At 35.7% G+C, this 19,969-nt stretch overlaps 1 long non-coding RNA gene across 2 annotated transcripts; it reads right to left on the reverse strand.

Annotated features, from left to right (window-relative positions):
- Positions 1 to 2,305: 2,305 nt before the first annotated feature.
- LOC107976406 (uncharacterized) lies at positions 2,306 to 17,771 on the reverse strand. 2 transcript variants are annotated; one of them, XR_010159645.1, is made up of 5 exons: positions 17,591 to 17,771; positions 7,559 to 9,350; positions 6,840 to 7,060; positions 6,589 to 6,730; positions 2,306 to 2,657 (listed from the first exon to the last, which is right to left on the reverse strand). It is a non-coding gene; the product is annotated as an uncharacterized LOC107976406 (long non-coding RNA). The 2 variants fall into 2 exon arrangements; XR_001720358.3 differs by lacking the exon at positions 2,306 to 2,657 and having other exon boundaries at positions 6,546 to 6,730.
- Positions 17,772 to 19,969: the final 2,198 nt, after the last annotated feature.

Genomic DNA, 19,969 nt, shown 5'->3' on the forward strand with positions numbered 1-19,969 from the left:
TTAAAGCCACCTAAAATGCTGAACCAACCCATGTGTATGTCTGCTGTTGAATACTACCTGGACTAGAAATAGTCTTTGGGTAAGCTAAAAATAAGTATTTGATATATAAACCACCTATGGCCAGGCACGGTGGCTCATGCCTGTAATCCTAGCACTTTGGGAGGCTGAGGTGGGCAGATCATAAGGTCAGGAGATCAAGACCATCCTGGCTAACACAGTGAAACCCCATCTCTACTAAAAATACAAAAAAATTAGCCAGGCGTGGTGGTGCGTGCCTGTGGTCCCAGCTACTAGGGAGGCTGAGGCAGGAGAATGGCATGAACCCGGGAGGCAGAGCTTGCAGTGAGCCGAGATTACACCACTGCACTCCAGCCTGGGTGACAGAGCGAGACTCCGTCTCAAAACAAACAAACAAACAAAAACAAAAAAAACACACTTCTATTTTGAAGATTGTTACTTCAATACAGTCTAGTCAATCTTGAATTATCTTACCTAATTCAATGTTTTCACTTATATCTCACTTATAGTAAATAAATATCTAGTAAATATACTCACCATTTAGAATTTAAAAAATAGAAGATTTTACAATGTAGAAAATAAACACTGAAAAACCCAAGTCATTAATCTGAGAAAATTTGGGTTAAATAAATTTTTTTCACTGCTATATTTTGTTTTAAAATGACTTAGTAGGGTACTAAATATAATTATTCTGAAATCTGTTTTTTATATTTTGCACTTCTAACCATACATCAGGACATGTCAGTAGTTATCGAGTAATTATTATATCTCCCTTATATGAGAAAGGAGAAAATTTTTCCTTTAACTTTGAAATTTTAGGAAATGCAAATCTTGAAATGAAATCTTGAAATATTTTCATTAAGTATGAAAATCATCTCTATTGGATAATAAAGACTATAGAGTTATAAAACATAAGGGCCGGAAAAAAACTGACATGTAATTTGGCCCCTAAATTCCACTTTATAAATTAAGAATCTGAGATCCTAGGCCATTAATTAATTGACTTGGCCAAAATTGGTTATATAGGGACAGTCTGCTGCCAAAAATCAACCTCCATAAGGAGGTTCTATTCTTAGCATATAAGGTCAAAGTTTCTTAGATTGCATTTAACCTCAGACCACTATTATCACAATCTAATGTCACAACTGTGTTAAACAGCCCACCATTGCCTGAACAAAATGGACTCTCTCCTTTCTTTATGTCTTTGCAAATGCTTATCTTTATCTTCTGTCTAGAATACCATTCCCATTTTATCACCCTGACAAACTCCTACTGAACTTGCAAGACCCAGCTCAAGTACCACTTACCCCCGCCTTCATTACCACCAAACGCTGTATTTGGATGACCCCATTGCGGTTATTCAGACCACAGTTTATATTTGCTCACCTTGTTTTCTATTTATAATTAGTTATGTTTTTATTTCCATTTTTTAAAATCTCCTCCCTGTGAGAGAATTAATTCTTCATGCTTACCTCTTGCCCCACAACCTTCAGTGCCTTTCTATGGGGTGGGTTTCTTACTCTGTTGTTATCAGCTTTGGCCACATGGCTTGCTTTGGTTAATGAAATTTGAGTGGAGGTTACATGTGTCACAAAGAAGCATTAAAAGCCTTTTTCCCCCCTCCCGTTATGTTACAAAAATGACATGTCTCAAGTGGAGCCTTGTCCTTCAGTCTCAATCCTGGAATGAAAAAGGTATGTTGGGTAAAGCCATGGCCAATTCATAGCCAATACAGTCAATATTTAATGTGAGAGACAAAGTAGGATCCTGAGATTTGGGGATTTTTTATAACTGCAGCATTATCTAATGAAAGATAATACATAGGTGTGCACATATTTCCCTCTGGTACTATTAAAGTAAACATCTTAAGGGCAGGCACTATGTCTCATTTATTTTTTGTATTTCAAACTTCTTGATCAATTTCTGATACATAAGAGGTGCTCAATGTTTTATGAATAAATGGATGGAGTTTTATTACATGATGCTGTAGCTATAATGTCTGAGGATTCATATCTTCCAATGGTTTAGAATCTGAATAAATTTACAGTGATACAGAAAAACAAAAGATTTGCAGTGGTCTCTCATTGTTTATGAAGGATACATTCCAAGACCCCCAGTAGATGCCTGAAACCACAGATAGTATTGAACCCTATATGTACTGTGTTTTTCCTGTACATACATACCTATGATAAAGTTTAGTTTATAAATCAGGCACAGGGAGAGATTAATAATAATAATAATAATAAGCCAAAACAACTATAATAATATCAGAATGGCACCCAATTTAAAACTTATAAATTATTCCTTTCTGAACATTTTTATTTAGTATTTTCAGATCACAGTCTACCACAGGTAGCTGAAACCATGGACAGAGAAGCTGTGGATAAGGGGACTACTGTATAAAACAGAATAAGAATGTTGCACAGATGCATCCAGGGGCAATAGAATTATTCACAGGATATTCTGGTCATCTGCAAGTTGGAAAGAAGTCAATTGCAAATTTTTTGCTGGGGGTTGAAGAATAAGACGAGTAGAGCTTAAACTTCGAGGTTGAGATAAATTGGGTCCAGTAAAAATCATTAATCTCTTTCTGATCAATCTAGATGGATTTATAGAGGATGTAGATTTTTAGGGGTCATCTGCAGAACAAAGAGATATATGGTTATGTTAATAAGAGGCAGAAAGATTCACATAGTTTTAATGTGGGAAATAAGATATTTTACATAATTTTGGTATTACACACAAATATAAAATGAATAAGGTAAAATAAGATCATGTAATATATTTTTTATCTTTTTCTAGAAGTATTTCACTGCTTATTTTCTAGGTTCAGTACTCCAGCAGAAATGTATTTCCAAATATTAATTTAAAAATAAAGTTATAAGCCGGGCGTGGTGGCTCACGCCAGTAATCCCAGCACACGAGGTCAGGAGATCAAGACCATCCTGGCTAACATGGTGAAACCACGTCTCTACCAAAAATTAAAAAAAAAAAAAAAAAAAAAAAATTGGCTGGGCGTGGTGGCAGGCGCCTGCAGTCCCAGCTACTCGGGAGGCTGAGGCAGGAGAATGGCGTGAACCCGGGAGGCGGAGCTTGCAGTGCACCGAGATCGCGCCACTGCACTCCAGCCTGGGCAACACAGCGAGACTCCATCTCAAAAAAAATAAAAATAAAAAAGTTATAAATCAAGCTTCAATTTTTAAATCAAAAGTATGCCCATTTGTTTTTCTCAAAGATTTTTCTAAAGTTTTTTATTCTATCTGTATTTTAATTTTTAGTTTATGTATTATCTTTTGGAAAGTTGGGGCTCTGTTGTTTAGAGCAGTCAAATGTCCAAATTAAGTAAATATACTCTCATCTATTTCTATTTTATTCACTGATTTCAATGATTGATTTAAAATATAATCACTAAAATGTTTGAAATAATTTAGGCATATACTAATACGCACTCAATAGAGGATCTGATCAGTGTGTAGTTTCACAAACTTCACACTGGGCAACAGTTGTGAAACTTAATAGGAGACATATGTGATGAAAGCTAGAGTAGAGAACGTATTTGTAGTTAAGCCAAACACAATCTCACCTATGAGCTTAGTTCTCACTCATTTGGGACTGTGCTAAATCAGAATCAAGGCAGTCTGCATGAAGAGTATTGATTTTTATTTTAGAGACTATTGCATGACTTACCAAACTGATAAGAAATATCATTAGGAAGTGATATAATATGCTCTTAAGAGTCCACTTGTGAAAGTTCCATAGATAGAAAATCATATCTCATGCTTAGCCAACATTACATCATGCTGTATTCCAACAGGCATTATGGAAGAATTTCTGGGACTTTGATGAAAATCTGCTAGTCATATTTGTAGATATAATCATGTCACTCGGGGCAGAATGAACTGTTTACAATTAGACATTTAGAAGTTCTCAAAATTTAACTCCTTTAATCTGCTTGAAAATCTGTATTCTCTTTGCCCAACCATACACCACAATAATTATTTCTGTAGGTGAACTAACTCCTACTCTATATATTTGGTAATTTCTAGGCTGAATAGTACTTACGTGAATTTTAGGAAATTTGGATTTCTTCACAATACACAGCATGGATCATCTGTGATTTGTTTAATACTGTATCATTTGATGCACACGTTTCATGCATTGTTTCTTATGACTGTGTTTTTTATGGGTTAAAGTTAGACTTTGGGAAAAAAGAACATTGAGATATGCAAAAAGCATCATTTCTAACATGGAGGATAATGAGCCACTGTGGTATGTGTAGACATTAAAAATTCATCTGAAAATTTGCTATTGGTTTATATCTCCAAATGCACCATGGGGGCAATTATGGAATCCTACAAGTTTCACATTGTATTCAATATCTCTATGCCATACTTTTTAACAAAAAAGAATTAATAGGGAATATAAATTAAATGCAGTAGAGAATATTGCTTCTACTGAAGGAAAAAAGCAATAACTAAAATGCTATTTGTATATTACTAGTGAATTTTTCTCATTGCTCTTATTGTATTAGACATTTCTGTTTACTATCTTCTGAAAAAAATCTGTTGAATTTTTCTCACTACTGAAATTTCCAAATTTGTTGTTATTTATGTAAACATATAAACAAATAAAAACAACAAAAATATATCAGAGTGCTGGACCCCATGTAATGATTGGCCAAAGTAAAACAAACTGACAAAAACTATTTCAAGTATTACATATTATCTGTAATACGACACAATTTTAGCATCTAAAAAATTGTTGAAATTATCTCACGTTAAATATTAGCATATAATGTCCAAGACAGCTATAAAGTTATTAAACTTAATATAGAAAATTCATATTTAAAATTGTATTTCCTTTTTGTTTTATGTGTGTATGGGGGGTGCATGAAATGGTTAAATTCTTTAAAAAATAAGTTGTTTTAATCAATTAAGAAGTTTAATCCTATAAAACAAAAAGTAACTAGAGATTTTGTTTAAGTTAGTGAACATTTTCTCATGCAGTTCTCAGCCTAGAAGTCATTCTTTTATTGCTAAAAATTAAAGTCATCTGTATTACACATGCATTTTATAAAACCCTCCACACACAGAAACACATGCACACACACACAGACATACAGTGGGCCAGCAGCTTTGTAAATGTCACACTTGGAAATTGTGGAACACCTCATGTTCCAATCTTTCTACCAGTCTATTCAGTAGCATCCCCTCAAAATAAAATAAAACACTAAAACAACAAACAGTGTAATTACCGCTAAACAATAATTTCATGATAAATCTTTATAATACCTATGGGACCTGGAGCAATTGCTAGTAGAGAGTTAAGATTTCTTGACTACCAGTGAATCATCACTGATGGAAGGAACTGACCAGATCAATGTAGGATATGGACTGGCCTGGGCACAGAAAACAAGCAGTGGGTGATGAAAGTGCAGGGTGATAATGGAAGGAAAGGACAATGACCACACGTTCCCTTTAATGCCCCTGACTAGGGGATCACTCATATTTTAGAGAGAAGGAATTATAACAACATTTGAAAACCACTCTTGTTCTATGTATACATTATTTATGGGCAATATGATGTACTGCTTAAATACTGTTTTGAAATCAGTGAGTCCTGAGTTTAATTTTGGTCCTAATATTTACAGTTATGCAAACTAGAGTACTTATTGCCTCTACACCCTCCTTTCCTTATTGGATGAATTATCAATAGTAAAATAAACCACCCAGCTAGGGTTCATGAACCTCAAACCAGCAAAAGGTCCTCAGATACATAGCACCTGTGCCTGGCTCTTTAAGTGCCCCTGGTCATCCTAGTCATCTTAGGAGATCTAGCTCTTCAGCAAACTGTTTATAATTAATGGCATAATTCTATTGCATGAGGTTGATTTTATTTCTAAATCTATTTTTTTCCATTTGTATGGTTGTTATATTATGAGGACTCAAGTTAAATGAACTTCTTGTATTTTTTTAAAAAAGGTAGCTGAACCAAGTAGAAATAAATAATAGGTTAACAATCCTACTTCCCAAATATAGCAGGAAGAGCACCACTTCCTCAGACATATTTTTAATATGCCACCGATTATATAATGTGTATATTTTATTTATAAAATACAATACACACAGTCAGACATTTATAACCTGAGTATCATCTAAATTCAGATTAATGTTAAATGGATATCCTTTACATTCCATATTTCTTATTGACTACATTACAAATCATGCAAATTTAGTCCTAAAGGTATCAATATTATAATTAACTGCACAGTTGAACTTTCTTATTGGCTTTAGATTTTTTAAGACAAAGAATAGAGCAGAATAAACAGACAACTTTCTGATAACTTTTTGTAAACCAAAATAGAGTTGGAAATGGCAGTAGTCCAAACTCATCACACTGGAGATCACACAGATGGGGAGATAAAAGTTGCCCACGTGAGCCCCTTGACAATGCTCAGTATTTTGTTCAGAATCTCAGGTAAGCCACCTGCATGCTGATGACATCACAAAAATAAAGGCCAAGGGCTGATTACTGGCTGGGTGCTCTTTATTATCATATATCAGGTGTCACCTGCAATTTCATGTCTCTGGCAATGCGACAGAATCCATCTGTCATCCCTCCTGTGGATCTTAGTCCATTTTCTCTGCTCTTTGGAAACAAGCTCTTACATTGTGTGGGAGTAGTAAGGAGCTGGCCCATTTTCTGAGACTGGCTGTGAAATAAATAAGACAACGGTTAAAGAAAACAAGCTGATGTTTTCTACCCAGTGCCAGCAAAGGAAATGTCCTGTTTCTCTATAGTATTAGTATATCAAACTATACCTGGTTCAGGACTTCAGGGATGTTGTTGACCTGTCCCAGTATGGAGCCCAGACACTCAATGAAGCAGAGACCTTTACGCACAGGGGTGTGTTAAAAATGCAATTGTATCATAACAAAGCCTGTGAAGCATTCCTAGTGATGCACCTTCTCAGACAGGCTTCAAACAAGACAGATACTTTACTGGAAGAATTCTGGGTGTTTCACTTTTTATGAACAAGCACCTAAAGAATGGGGGGTGGGGGGACGGTAAAACTTATCTTAAGTACAAATCACATTTCCCATTCAGGTTCACTCTACTAGAGAGATACAGAACAGGACCCCTTTCTGTCTGCAAAATTTGCCCTGTCCCCACAAAGCCTCCCTTAATAAGCTTATCTGTATCTTCAAAGAAAAAAGGCCAAGATATAGAGTTCATGAAATTTCAGATTCTGGAAATGTTCTACTAATGGCTAATTTAAAATGAAAAATCAGGAGCAAACTACATATCGGTATGTAGAGAAAAAGAACATTTCTGTATACAAAAATAGTGCTTTGTAGCCTCTGAACAAACAGGAGTTAATAAATAAAAGGAACCACTGGAATAACATGGGATGATTTGTCTATCATTTTTAACTGGGATGTCATTAAAATGAACACTTGAAACAGATTTTACATGCTTTTGAAAATGTGAGAATAGGAGGGAGCCTTGTCTATTCACAGTAAAGGATGATGAGCTCTACCTGGGTGCAGGAGAATGTTCATGCAGCAGTCACACTAGAGATAAAGCACCATTTCCTTTTATAGAGGTCACATGCTGAAATGCAGAAAGTTATGTTTTATCCAGATGAGTTGAAAACTGTTGAGCAAGTTCTGGGATTTCTTCACCATATTGTGCAAGCTGGAGAACTTATTATCAAGTAAGTTTTGTCATAGTAGGTAAAAACATATTTGTATTAAAAGTAATTCAGAATGTGCAGTGGACTCCGCAATTCTGAATTAAAGTGGACAGTTATGGAGTTGGTATTCCAATACATGCTGCATTACAATAGTCTTGATTCTGTAAGAAGCTTTAAGTCTCTTTCAATGTCAATTACCAGGAGGGTTTCCAAACCTTGCATTTGTCACAATTATATTTGAACTTGTTTCTGGTTGATTGGTGGGTTGTCTGAAACTACTCAGATGGTGAAACCCAAGGTGGAAAGAAAAGGTAAGGTGAGGACTATGAAAGATCAAAGGGACCTCAGTTTCACTAAGGTTCTAGTTTCTAAAGCCTATATGACAAAGAATAAATCCTAAGGAATAGAATCAGGGAAGCCCTGGTGTAAGATGTCATAATGAAATATTCAGATTGGAAACAAAACTAATGCTTCAGAGAAACCAAAGTGAAAATCTATTATGGAGATATATTTTTAATTATTAGTAATCAATCTCTTATTTGAACCAGACTGATCATGTTCACTGGTGGCAGGTTTTGTCTCTTAATGATGGATTTAATTTTGGATAATAGTAATTTTTTTTTGTATCCCATTTTCTCTTCTTTCACAAAATTCAATATTTTTTAATACATGAATATAGTGTTTAAGAACACAGTATTTTGGACCCTAGGCCTCTGATCATTGAAATAGATTCTCTTTTATCTGCCCTGGCACTCATGTCCACCATGTGGTATACTGGGGAGAGAAGAGGGAGGGGCAATATCGTTGTATTCACTTACTTAAGAACACACCCCTGAATCATTATATATTAAAAGTTTGGATTTTTCATATGTGAATTCTCAAAACCATGGTTGTCAAAGATTTTGCAGTATATGCATGTGTGATGAAAATATAATATTTATGCATAGTGCATCTAAGGCTCGTTTCCCCAACCCCCAGCCTAGTTAGAGAAAGTTATAGGTACGTTTTTCACGAATCACAACAAAGCCAATAGTTTCTCACTACCAGTGCGAGTGCTAGAAGCCTAAACCCTCTCTCTCCCCTTCGCCTGCTCCCGGTATCCCAGGGCAGTGTGCTCCTGGCAGGTCTTTGAAATCCATCCCTCCAACTTCCTGCTTTTGTCAGCACTGTGAACTGTGCAGCACCAGGCCCAGCTTAGGATCTCAACATTGGGGTTCCATGGGACAGTTCTTCACTTCTACTTGTTTTCTATGGCTGCTTTGAGTTACTGTCACCACGTTCGAGATTGCTGCTGTACACTATCAAGGAAACTTTTGTTGTTCCTTGAATTCAGAAACTTCCTGAACTCCCAAGATGATGGCACCATCTTTTCCATGCTGGGGAAAAATAGGGAAGTCTCTTTTTTAACCAAGCATCATTATTTGTGTGACTCATTCAGAGACAGGACTGTATTGAAACAGAGCTGGGGCTACCTCTCCTTGGCTTGACTGAAGCCAAGTGTAAGAGCTTAGAGACCCCACATTTGCAAAGGAATTGGATTTAGTTACTCAAGTTATTTTCCACTCCCTTTGTCCCTCCTCCATTCTGGAACAAGATTTCTTCCATCTTGTATCTTGGATTTGGCCTCACATCCACCCTTTAAGAAAGACAGAGAAAAGGAGAGACTTTTATAGACTTAAAAAGAGTGAAGGCAATTGTTTTCCTCTAAGAGCATTAACCTTCAAAGCTGATTACCACTTTCAACTGTAAATAAATTTTTTCTCAAGAGTAGATGTTACTTTACTAGTGTCTATTTTTTCCTCTGTTATTTTCTGCAGTTGTGAGGTGGCATTCAAAGTATATATCATAATGTATGTTACCTTAGTAAAGAAGTCAAATTTATTAATTAGCTATGGTACTGCCTGTTTTAATACTATAAGTAGAGTGACTACTTTAAAAAGCATTAACACATTTATACGTATTACAAAATAATATATTTTGTCATTTTATTGAGTAAATAGAAGCAAAAATGCTATTCATTTTTTATGGTACCCATGAATAGGAGTCTATTTCCTTTTGGCCCAGCAATTTCACTTTTAGAAATCTGTCTTACAGGCATATTCACATAAGTGGACATAGATAATATGTTTAAAAATTCTCATTGCGATATCGTATGCATAAAAATGAAATATGCAGCCTAATGGATAATACAGGGTAGCTCTATAGATGTATACATGCTTTCATAGAAAGAAGTTTAAGAAATATTATTTGCAAAAAACAAATTGCAAAACTTTTAGTGTGTCATGATTCCATTTGTGTAAGAAAAGTATGAACATAAATACATTTCCATATATGTAGAATATTTCTAAAACTATATGTATATAAGATGTGTTCTAACATTCTTATGGATGGTACTGGATAAATGGGGAAGACCACATTTACTTTTATTTCTACACTGCTTAAATACTTTATTATGGGCTTGTACAATTTAATAATAAACATTAATTAAATAAAAAACATAATCTCAATTCAGTAAATGCTGTAGTAAAACACTGGGAAATCTCCCTATTTCAAGGCACTCTGGAGAAGAACATTTTGTTTTGTATGATATACCTCTGGTTGAGTAAGTTAATTTATTTCATTCACTTGTGATAAATGTGAATGTGGAGAGGTTACGTAATAGAAGCTAGGCTGGTGAAAAAGTAATTGCGGTTTTTGCTATTTTTTTAATGGCCCACAATTACTTTTGCATCATCTATCTGGGATGCCTCTTAGAATTCCCCCAGTCCTTTCTCTTACCTGTAAGTCACCTTCTCCCTTACCCAGATGTGACTTTTCCCTAATCAAACCTTTTTAAAGATCAAAGAAATTGCTAAACAAACGGAAAAACCTGCTAACTTGGGGGGAAAGGATTGTGAACACAATCTGGATTTTTGCTTCTGCCCCCAAATTTGAATCATGTTGCGATTACTTGCCAGTTGCCCCCAGATCCCAGAACTGACTTTGATCTGAACCAGGAGGAACAGACTTTACTTGAGTCCTCCTTCTGAAACTGTCCCTAACCCGTTGTTACCTTTGAAAACAACGTTCCCATCTTGCTTCAAAGCCCCAGGCCAGATTTCTGCTTTGGTTGCTGTTATGTAGATTCCTTTCTAATGCCCACCTAGGTATCCAGGTTTCCTTTAGGACTGAGGTCCTGCCTTCCTCTACCCAATCCCCAGGCACCAGATTTCTAGGCACCAATGACTAGGGACTTATTTCCCGTCAACAAGTTTCCAGACACTGCATGTCTGCCTCCTGTCTTTTGAGCCATCCATTAATTAACTGTTGTACTCTGCTTATCGATTGAGATATTTAATGCATGGTCTTTACCCATCTGCTACCAACTGATCTGTGACACTCTTTCATTTATTTATTCATTCATTTATTTGTTTAATAAACATGTATTGAATGCTCACCACGTGCCAAGCACTATGTAACACAGGGGAATGTATTGTGAACCAGACGCTCCTGTTGTCAAGGAAACTAATTTTTTGTCATATTGATCATCAAGAACAATAACTTATTTTCCTTCCCTTTCCCCTTCCCCTTCCCACTTTTCCCTTTCTACCCCCAGTTCCTCTTTCTCCTCCTCCTTCTTCCTCTTTCTGTTGCAACAGAATTATATTTTTTCATATGCAGTCTAAGATAACTCCAAATAAAAGTAAAGGCTAGAGTCAGATTGTGAGTCTACTCTGTTCCTCCTCAATTTCAAACCTGTCCTGTAGCACTCTAGGGATCCCTGAGTTAATCTTCCCTGGATCTTACGTGTTTTCTGCCAGACTCAGTTTCCATTCCTGTAGGGCCTCTTCTGGGTTCCTGGCCCACTGCAATGGTCTTGATTTAACTCTCTGCCTCTATCCACACCAACCTTAAGTTCCTGCTACTCATATCCAGCCATTCCTGGCTGAATCTAAACATGTGACATCCAGGTCCGAATAGGAAACTAAGAAGAATTTAATATAACATCAAGAAAAAAATGTGCTTAATGTCTCAAATTTAGACAAATTTTGCAATGGACGGCATGTACGAAGCTCACAGTTTTAGAATTGACTCATACTTTCACTCCTGCTGTCAAACCTGAGTCAAATTTTGGCATATGCTTCCGTTTTTTAAAAATACAAATATAAGAATGTTTTTTCTTCAATCAAGAACACAGAGGTTAAAGAAATATGTAATCAAATGCAACAATGATCCAAAATTATATTCTGGGGGAAATTTTTGTGTATTCTCTTCTCTTTTACATTTTTCAAAAACATACTGAAAAATATAAAAGATAAAGGAAAATGCTTTTTCTATTATAATGCTTATCTCTCAGTCACTACTCTTTTTCTCCCTTGAAACAGCCTTAAGAGATCTCTTAAGAAAAACATAATATCCTCATCAGGCCAAACAAAAGGGAAATAAAAGCTGTAGCAATGGCTTGCCACTGGCTGGGGTAAAGAAAAATGAAAGCAAGTGTGCATCTGTCCTTCATAACAGCTAAGCTGTTTTAAACATCACCCTCTTTCTTATACCTCTATTACATCCTTGGGTTGCCTGAGTCAGGACAAGGTGGTCTCCAGAGAAACTTCAACTTTTGAGGGAATGGGTACCACAATCTGGAATGGTAGCATATTTCTCTTTTTTTTTGGACAAAGCTTTGTCTAACATCTGAGCCTGAGACTAGAAATAAAAAAAAATCGGTAAATGTAAAATGAAAGTTCCTTTTGATTACTTGAACATTATTTTCTTCTATTTTTTAGTCATTTTCTGAGAAGTGGTTGCCACTCTGAAAGTAATTCTGTGTTTAAACTATTAAGGCCTTGCAAATAAAGGAAGACAAAGTAAAAAATTCAATTTCCAATTAATATTCGTAGTAATTGTGGTTTATAATTTTGGATGCTTCTAGTAAATGAGGAACATAATCACAAAGATTAATGAGGGTTAGCAAAGGTCGAAAATCCAGATGCTAGGCAGATTCCCATTCTCTAAGTTATAGTGAGAATAGCAGAGAAATATGAGAGTAAATATGATAATTAATAGAAAGGTCATACTCAGTGTCCAAGTTTGAATTTATTTTTTAAAGGTGATAAACTTCTAAATATGTTCTTAGAATTTAGAAGAGAATTCAATCAGTAGACAAGCTTATAGAACATTTGTTTCCTCTACTTGGCAGTGAGGTAGATGCGCAGAGATGCTGGGTAAGAAGAGATCCCTGTTCCCTAATCTCAGGTTGCTTATAATCTATATAGGGGATGAAAACCTATACATATGTATTGAATGTTATTGGTCAAGATGATACCATGCAAGTAAAGCCCTAAGTTGGGTGGAATGAACATAAATTCCTCAAGTCTTGGGCCCGCAATTCATCTAACAGAACTTGGAATGCCATTGGATAAATGTTTGACAAATATAGGTTTAAAAGAATGAATTACGATAGCATGGAAAATAATGAAGATTGGGGAATTAACTGGAAGTGAACTGTTAAAAAAGGAATGAATAAGTAAGCAGGATGAAGAGAGAAACATATTTCCAGTAAATAATCCAGACAGGGATTCATAGGTAGAGCACAGACCAGCCTGATTCAAATGGAATTGTGCTTATTTTTGTTTCAACAAAATGTAATACTGTGGATTATATTTTCTAGGTGCTGACAGTATAGAAATAACCGAAGAAAGTTCTGCTCAGGTTAAGAAACCCCTGCTACACCCTCACCAGTGAATACTTAGAGAGGAGCTTTGAAAATAAGGTTGAAAAGGCATAGTTAAATGAAAGAATCTTCAAATTCCAGACCAAGAGTTGATATTCTATTTAATCCGATCTTTTTAATAATGGAAATATTTTGTCAGCATGATAGAAACATAATGAAAGATTATAAATATAATTTCTAAAACATTAGAGTAAGAAAAATAAGGAGAAAATGATTACTGCCATCCCTACCTTAGATATACAGTTAATATTCTTACACATTGTGTCTAATTTTGGTTAACATACTTGGGTCATATTACAAACACTGCAACATATATAGCACTCACTGTGTCTATTCAGTACATACTTCCTGTGTGAACTGTGTAATCCAGGAAAGCAATGAATATTTCAAACAGGAAATGTAGACTGTCTTCCATTGGCACACTGCTCCATGCGGATTAATATCTGAGTAGTTTCATACAGCACCTGAACCCATTATGTTGCTACTCAGTCACCTTAATAGGCATTGCAAGAATAAGACAAATGCTCATTAAAGCACTTTGGATGGATGGTACGTTGGTATTCCATGAATGCAAAGCCTTCTTATTCTGATCAGAAATCATAATTTGAAGCAATCTCTGGTTTTACTTTACACTTGCTTGTTAGGCAACAAAGCTCGGTGAAATCACTTGCTGTAATAAGAATGCTTCAGTTTCTTCATCTCTAAATGGCTACATTAAAAGAAAAGAAGAAAACCTTCCAGGTTCTCAGGGTTATGCATAAAATGGCAAGTTTTATTCTATGAAAATTATTTTGAAAAAATATAGATAGAAGCAATATTCCATGGAAAGGAATTAACAGATGTAATTAATATAATAGATTATACACACACCATCTAAATTCGTGCCTCTCCTTGATAGTCACATGTAAATCTTGGGATGGGCAAAGTTAGAATTGGAGCAATGCTATAGTCTACAGACTTGTAGGCCTATGTAGCTCATCCTGTCTATTCATGATTGGTAGTCCCTGTGCCTGGCATTAGCAAGTACTCAAGAGCATGTGGCATTATCACAATATTGGTGGTGTTAGGGAAAGAAATAGCAAATTAGGAAAATTTACAGATGGGCCTGATACTCCAGATTATCAGCACACTTGTGTTGTTGTTAAATAAAATACTCTCCAACTGTTTTCATAGCTCTTTTGCATTACTGTTGAAGAAAAGGGTATTCTATAGGCTCCATTTTAAGCCCAGCTATTATAATGACAGTGGTTTATTCTATTTTAAAGGCCAGGTAAAAGTGACAGATGACACTATACTGTAAATATTAATTCATAAAACAGAAATTATTTAAAATTAAGCAATTTTCTTTACCCATTTCCCAATTTCTAATGAGGTTTACTTGAAATTTGTTAAAATTTTGTTTTTCTTCTTCTTCAAAGAATGCTCACAGCCAGGTATGATTTAAAAAAAGATATTAATAACTTCAAAGATGTACTCGGTTTCCCTTCACATCTAGGTAAGCTGAAGGCATATTTTCCCAACGTCTCTCATGTCTCTCTTCAATCTTACTAAGGCTTTAAAAAATACAACAGGAAGAGAAATTGATCTGAATCCTATGAAATCCCCTTTACTTCAAATCTATAAGTCTTTGTGGTAGACCAGTTCAACAACAAGAAAAATTTAGTCTTGCACCTGGAAAAAAATTCAGTTTTGTGGTGCACTATTGACTAGAGCTGTGTAACCCACGGCAGTGGTAATTTGGATTTCTATATATGTAAATAAATGTGCTGCAAAGATTTAATAGCATAGTTGGGTGTATCCCTTCTTACATCTCTGAAACATAAACATGGTAGCTCTTCCTGCTGTCCGTTTTGTTTTGCCATCAACCCCGAATAAAAGAATTTCTAAGTTGAATACTGGTTTCCTTTGGAGTAGTCAAGACAGATAAATCTTACCCTCAAAACTGATCAGGGTTCTCGTTGGTCATTCAATAGTTATCAAGAGTACAGTCTTTTCTTGGCAAGTGTGGACAGAAGGACATTGATCTTCAGATGGCAAGGGTTAGGTATTCTCTACAAGCTCCTATTTTTTTCTTATTATTATGCCTTTCAAAACTGATGAAAAACTGACATGCAGAATGAAATCTCTGATGCTAAATCTTTTACTGTGGGCAAAACTATGGAAATGTATATTACTTCTCCTCATGATAAGTAGACAAAGTATACATATATAGCATACATACATTTGATATATATCAAACATATACTTTATCTCTTTATGTCTGATGGGTCTGGCATTTTAAAATGGAGAAATTATCTTTTAATTCTGACTCCTTTCAAAACTGATGTTTAAATAAATTAATATGGGGGCCGGGCGCGGTGGCTCACGCCTGTAATCCCAACACTTTGGGTGGCTGAGGCTTGCAGATCAAGAGGTCAAGAGATCGAGACCATCCTGGTGAACATGGTGAAACCCCGTCTCTACTAAAAATACAAAAATTAGCTGGGTGTGGTGGCGCACGTCTGTAGTCCCTGTTAGTCTGGAGGTGAGGCAGGAGAATCACTTGAACCCAGGAGGCGGAGGTTGCAGTGAGCTGAGATCATGCCACTGCACTCCAGCCTAGGGACAGAGTGAGACTCCATCTCAAAAAATAAAATAAAATAATAAGTTAATATGGAGAAAAATACTCCAGTAAATAATCCTGTAGTATCAGGTAGCTATTACTTTTCTTGGGTAAAAATAATTTATGTTTTTACCTTTGAATCACACATTATTTTAGATTTTAGAGAGTTTTGTTATCAAGTATCCTGCATTTGAAATACTATTTAATTATGATTTGCTTCCTTGGGGATTATATCATCATGTGATTTAATTTGGTATCTACCCTAAGGGAGAGCATATTTCAATTATAAAATATTTCCTCCAGAAACAATAGTGATTCAATGATTTATTTCAGGATATCTGTTATTAAATGGTTTATTCAACTAGAATTTGAATGAAATTGAGTTTTAAAATATAGCATGAGTACCCCCAAACGCATGAGAAATAAACACAAGTGCTTTGGGGCTCACACATAAAAATTATATATTTTTCAGTCTTTTTATAATACTTCAATTATTATATCTTGAGAAAAGAACTTGCTGAGAGCTGTGAAACATTTATATTATTATCTCTTCAAAAAGTTCATTTTTGGACAAGTATCATTTGGATAGGGATTAACTTAATCAGAGATTTTGAATCTTCTCTACTTTAATTTTAATCTCTTTTTAAAAAATATGTCTGAATCTTTAAAAGACCTAAACCTGTAGTCACAAAGCACTGCTTCAAAAAAGGAAAAAAAAAAAAAAGAAAAAAAAAAGAAGGGAAAGTTTTTAAAGCAGCCACCGGCTGTAAGAGAGATAGTGCAGGCAGCAGATTTGTGACAGAGTGGAGCATGAAACCCATCAGCTGATGAGTGAAAATCCCTGGTTTCTAATTAATCGAGGTACACAGGCCAAGGGATGAAGAGGATCAGGGAAATGAAATCAGGAAAAAGATACCATCAGTCATTTCTGCGGCCCATTGTCATACTTCAGAATCTGCTGTAATGAATCACTCAGGCATTCCACAGATACATTCAAATGGTGAAGAAAATTCATTGTCCGGTGAAGAGCGTTTGATAAAAATCTTTCTTTTCCCCCCCTCTTTGTCAGAAGCCTATGATCAGAAAAGGAAATCCAGACAGCACAACAGGTGTGCTTTTTGCAAGCCTGGTGAAATCTGCAAATGAACCAAGTATGGAAGAATTTTTTGTATTAATTTTTTTCTCCAAAATGTGTGTGGGGAGGGTGGTGGGATGGAGCATTCAGTAAAGGGGGGTTTTGTCATTAAAAAGGATTGCAAAAAAGTGTAAGATTAAGAGAAGCAGAGGAATCTCTTCCTGCAGTGGAGAAATGAATGTTCCTGTAACATCTTAACTAGGGAAATAAGGGGCAACATTGGGAAATATAGTAATAGTTTATTTAATTGAATGTATGAAGAAAGACATTTCCTTTGAAGGGCAATTAGTCCAATCAAAGCATTATGGATTACTTCCTGGCTCTGATCAGAAAAGAAAAACCTCATCCACAAAATCAGACATGCTCTTAGGCTCATGGTTTCTGGGGTTTCCTAGAGAACGGGCTTGCTTTAAAGTCCGTGAGACTTACCTACGATGAATGCTCATTTCAGCCTGAAGGTTTTGTTCAAAGGTTTCCTAATTCAGGCCTGCATTCCTTCTGGGTTAGAGCTCACTTTTGTGGTGGTCACGTATTTTAATGGAGAAAATATTCATCGTGGCACATAAGACACAGTATCTGTGTATTTAGACTAGGCAGCAGCATTGTGACCCAGAACAATCCCTGGGAGCAGCTCCAAGTGCTGTCTGGCATTAGGTGACATGCAAAGATAATTGTTTTCAAATAATCAGGTACTATACTGAGACATATAAGGATGGCTGATTCTTTTTAAATTTAATTACTATAATATAGGGTTTCGCTGTCTATATTATCAATCACCAAGACACTTTGGAGTTGATAATATTAAAATTGCAACAATAATGAGAATTCTACTTCATGATGAAAATAATTTTAATCATGGGTAGATTACAAATCCATTTACAGTTACGGTTACTGAGAATTCTATTATCTACCTTCTCTTGTAAAAGATGTTAAGACATGTTTTCAGGAAAGTATAAAAGATGACAGAAGTATGCTGCATCTATAAAGTTTCAGCACAGGCTTTCAGAAAACCTTGAGAAAACTCCCAAGTTATCAAAACTTATGGGGCATGATGTAGGGCAGAGAAGACAGCTGTGATGACAGGTGGATGTAAAGCTTTCTGTCTTTCTGGCTCCTGTTTGCTTTATTCTTTCAATCAAAAATTATTTTTGAGAACCCTCTACATAACAGGCACTGGGCTAGGTGCTGGGGAGGCAGGAGACCAAGCAGCATGGTTCCTGCCCCATGTTGCTCATAGCCTAGTTTGCTTTGATGACTGCCCTAGTCTTGAAGATATTTGGGGCTTTCAATGGACTTCAATGGAGGGCAATGAATGAACCTAGGCAGACTGTTCATCAACTCTGGCTGAACATTAGAATCTCCTGGGAAGTTAAAAAAATTATATATCTGGGGTGTGGCTCAGGCATAAGTATTTTTAAAAAGCTTCCCAGAGGATTCTATTGTGCAGTCAGGGTTAAAAAACACTGGACCACCCAGCGAGAACCACATCTAAAGAACCACCTGTCACTCTGGATATTAACTGAGATGACCCTCTGCTCATCTTGTAAGCCTGGAATAAATTGTTTCCTGGTGTCTAACTGAATTGAACTAGCTCTTAATATTTTGATCCTAGAAGAATATCAGTTTCTCAGGAATCCAAGAGTTCTCAGTAATTTATTTTGCTAAGAAAATAAAACTTTATATAATAGTTTAGGGTCATCTTGGGAAGCTAGCTCTGATATCTCTCTCCTTCTAATATAAAAAAATCACCAGATTTGGTCTGATAATTTGTCCTAGCAAGAATTATTCATCACTGCTCATGGATTATTCAATATCATTTATTCATTTTAATTTAATTTTTATTTTTTTGACACAGGGTCTTGCTCTGTTGCCTAGGCTGGAGTGCAGTGGTGGAATCATAGCTCACTGTAACCTCGAACTTCTTGGCTCAAGCAGTCCTCTTGCCTCAGGCTCCCAAGTAGCTCAGACTACAGAGACATGCCACCACCCCCGGCTATTTTTTTTTTTATTATTTACTTTTTATGGAGATAGGTCTTGTATGTTGCCTAGGCTGGTTTGGAAATTCTGGCTTCAAGTGATCGTCCTGCCTCAGCCTCCCAAAGTGCTGGCATTATAGGCATAAGCCAGGGCACCCAGCTCTTCAGTATCTTTTATCTAGGAACTTCAAAGGGGTAGGTTTTATCATAGTAGGAGTGGATTTAAGAAGCTAGGTCAAAGAGAAGCTAAATACGTTTTCTGGGGACTAAATGGTAGGAAGGTGGTAGAAATTAAATAGTATTGGATGGCCAAATTATCCCAACTGTATTCCCCTATTTCATGTGGCTGTACTCCAAAATCCCTAGTAAATTATATTCTGCTCTGAGAAATCTGTGGTTTCCTTATGCATTTGGAGAACTGTTGGTGTAGGGACATACACTTGAATTATTTTCTGTAGGTTCCTATATATATATTTAATATCTTACATGTATACATTTATACAATAACAAGACATAATTATAATTTCTACTGTCACAATTACAATTTTCTCTTCCTCATATTTTTATTCTCTTGTTCTCTTTAGTGGGATTTTCTCTCCTTTCTTTCCCTTTCTTCACCCTTAACCCAACCCCCATTCGAGTATTTTTTTTTCTGATTTTATTTTTCCTCCACTCTCAGAAACTAACAAAGTCCCTAATCACAAATATCTCTAATCATTTGCTCGATCCTTTACTCAGTGTTTGTTTTTGATAATATTCATATATACTAGTGTATGTGCGTCCATATGCATAGACATGGAAATAATTAGTTTTAAAAAATCAGTCTATTATA

Source organism: Pan troglodytes, chromosome 7, assembly GCF_028858775.2.
Source record: "Pan troglodytes isolate AG18354 chromosome 7, NHGRI_mPanTro3-v2.0_pri, whole genome shotgun sequence".
Lineage (NCBI taxonomy): Eukaryota > Metazoa > Chordata > Mammalia > Primates > Hominidae > Pan > Pan troglodytes.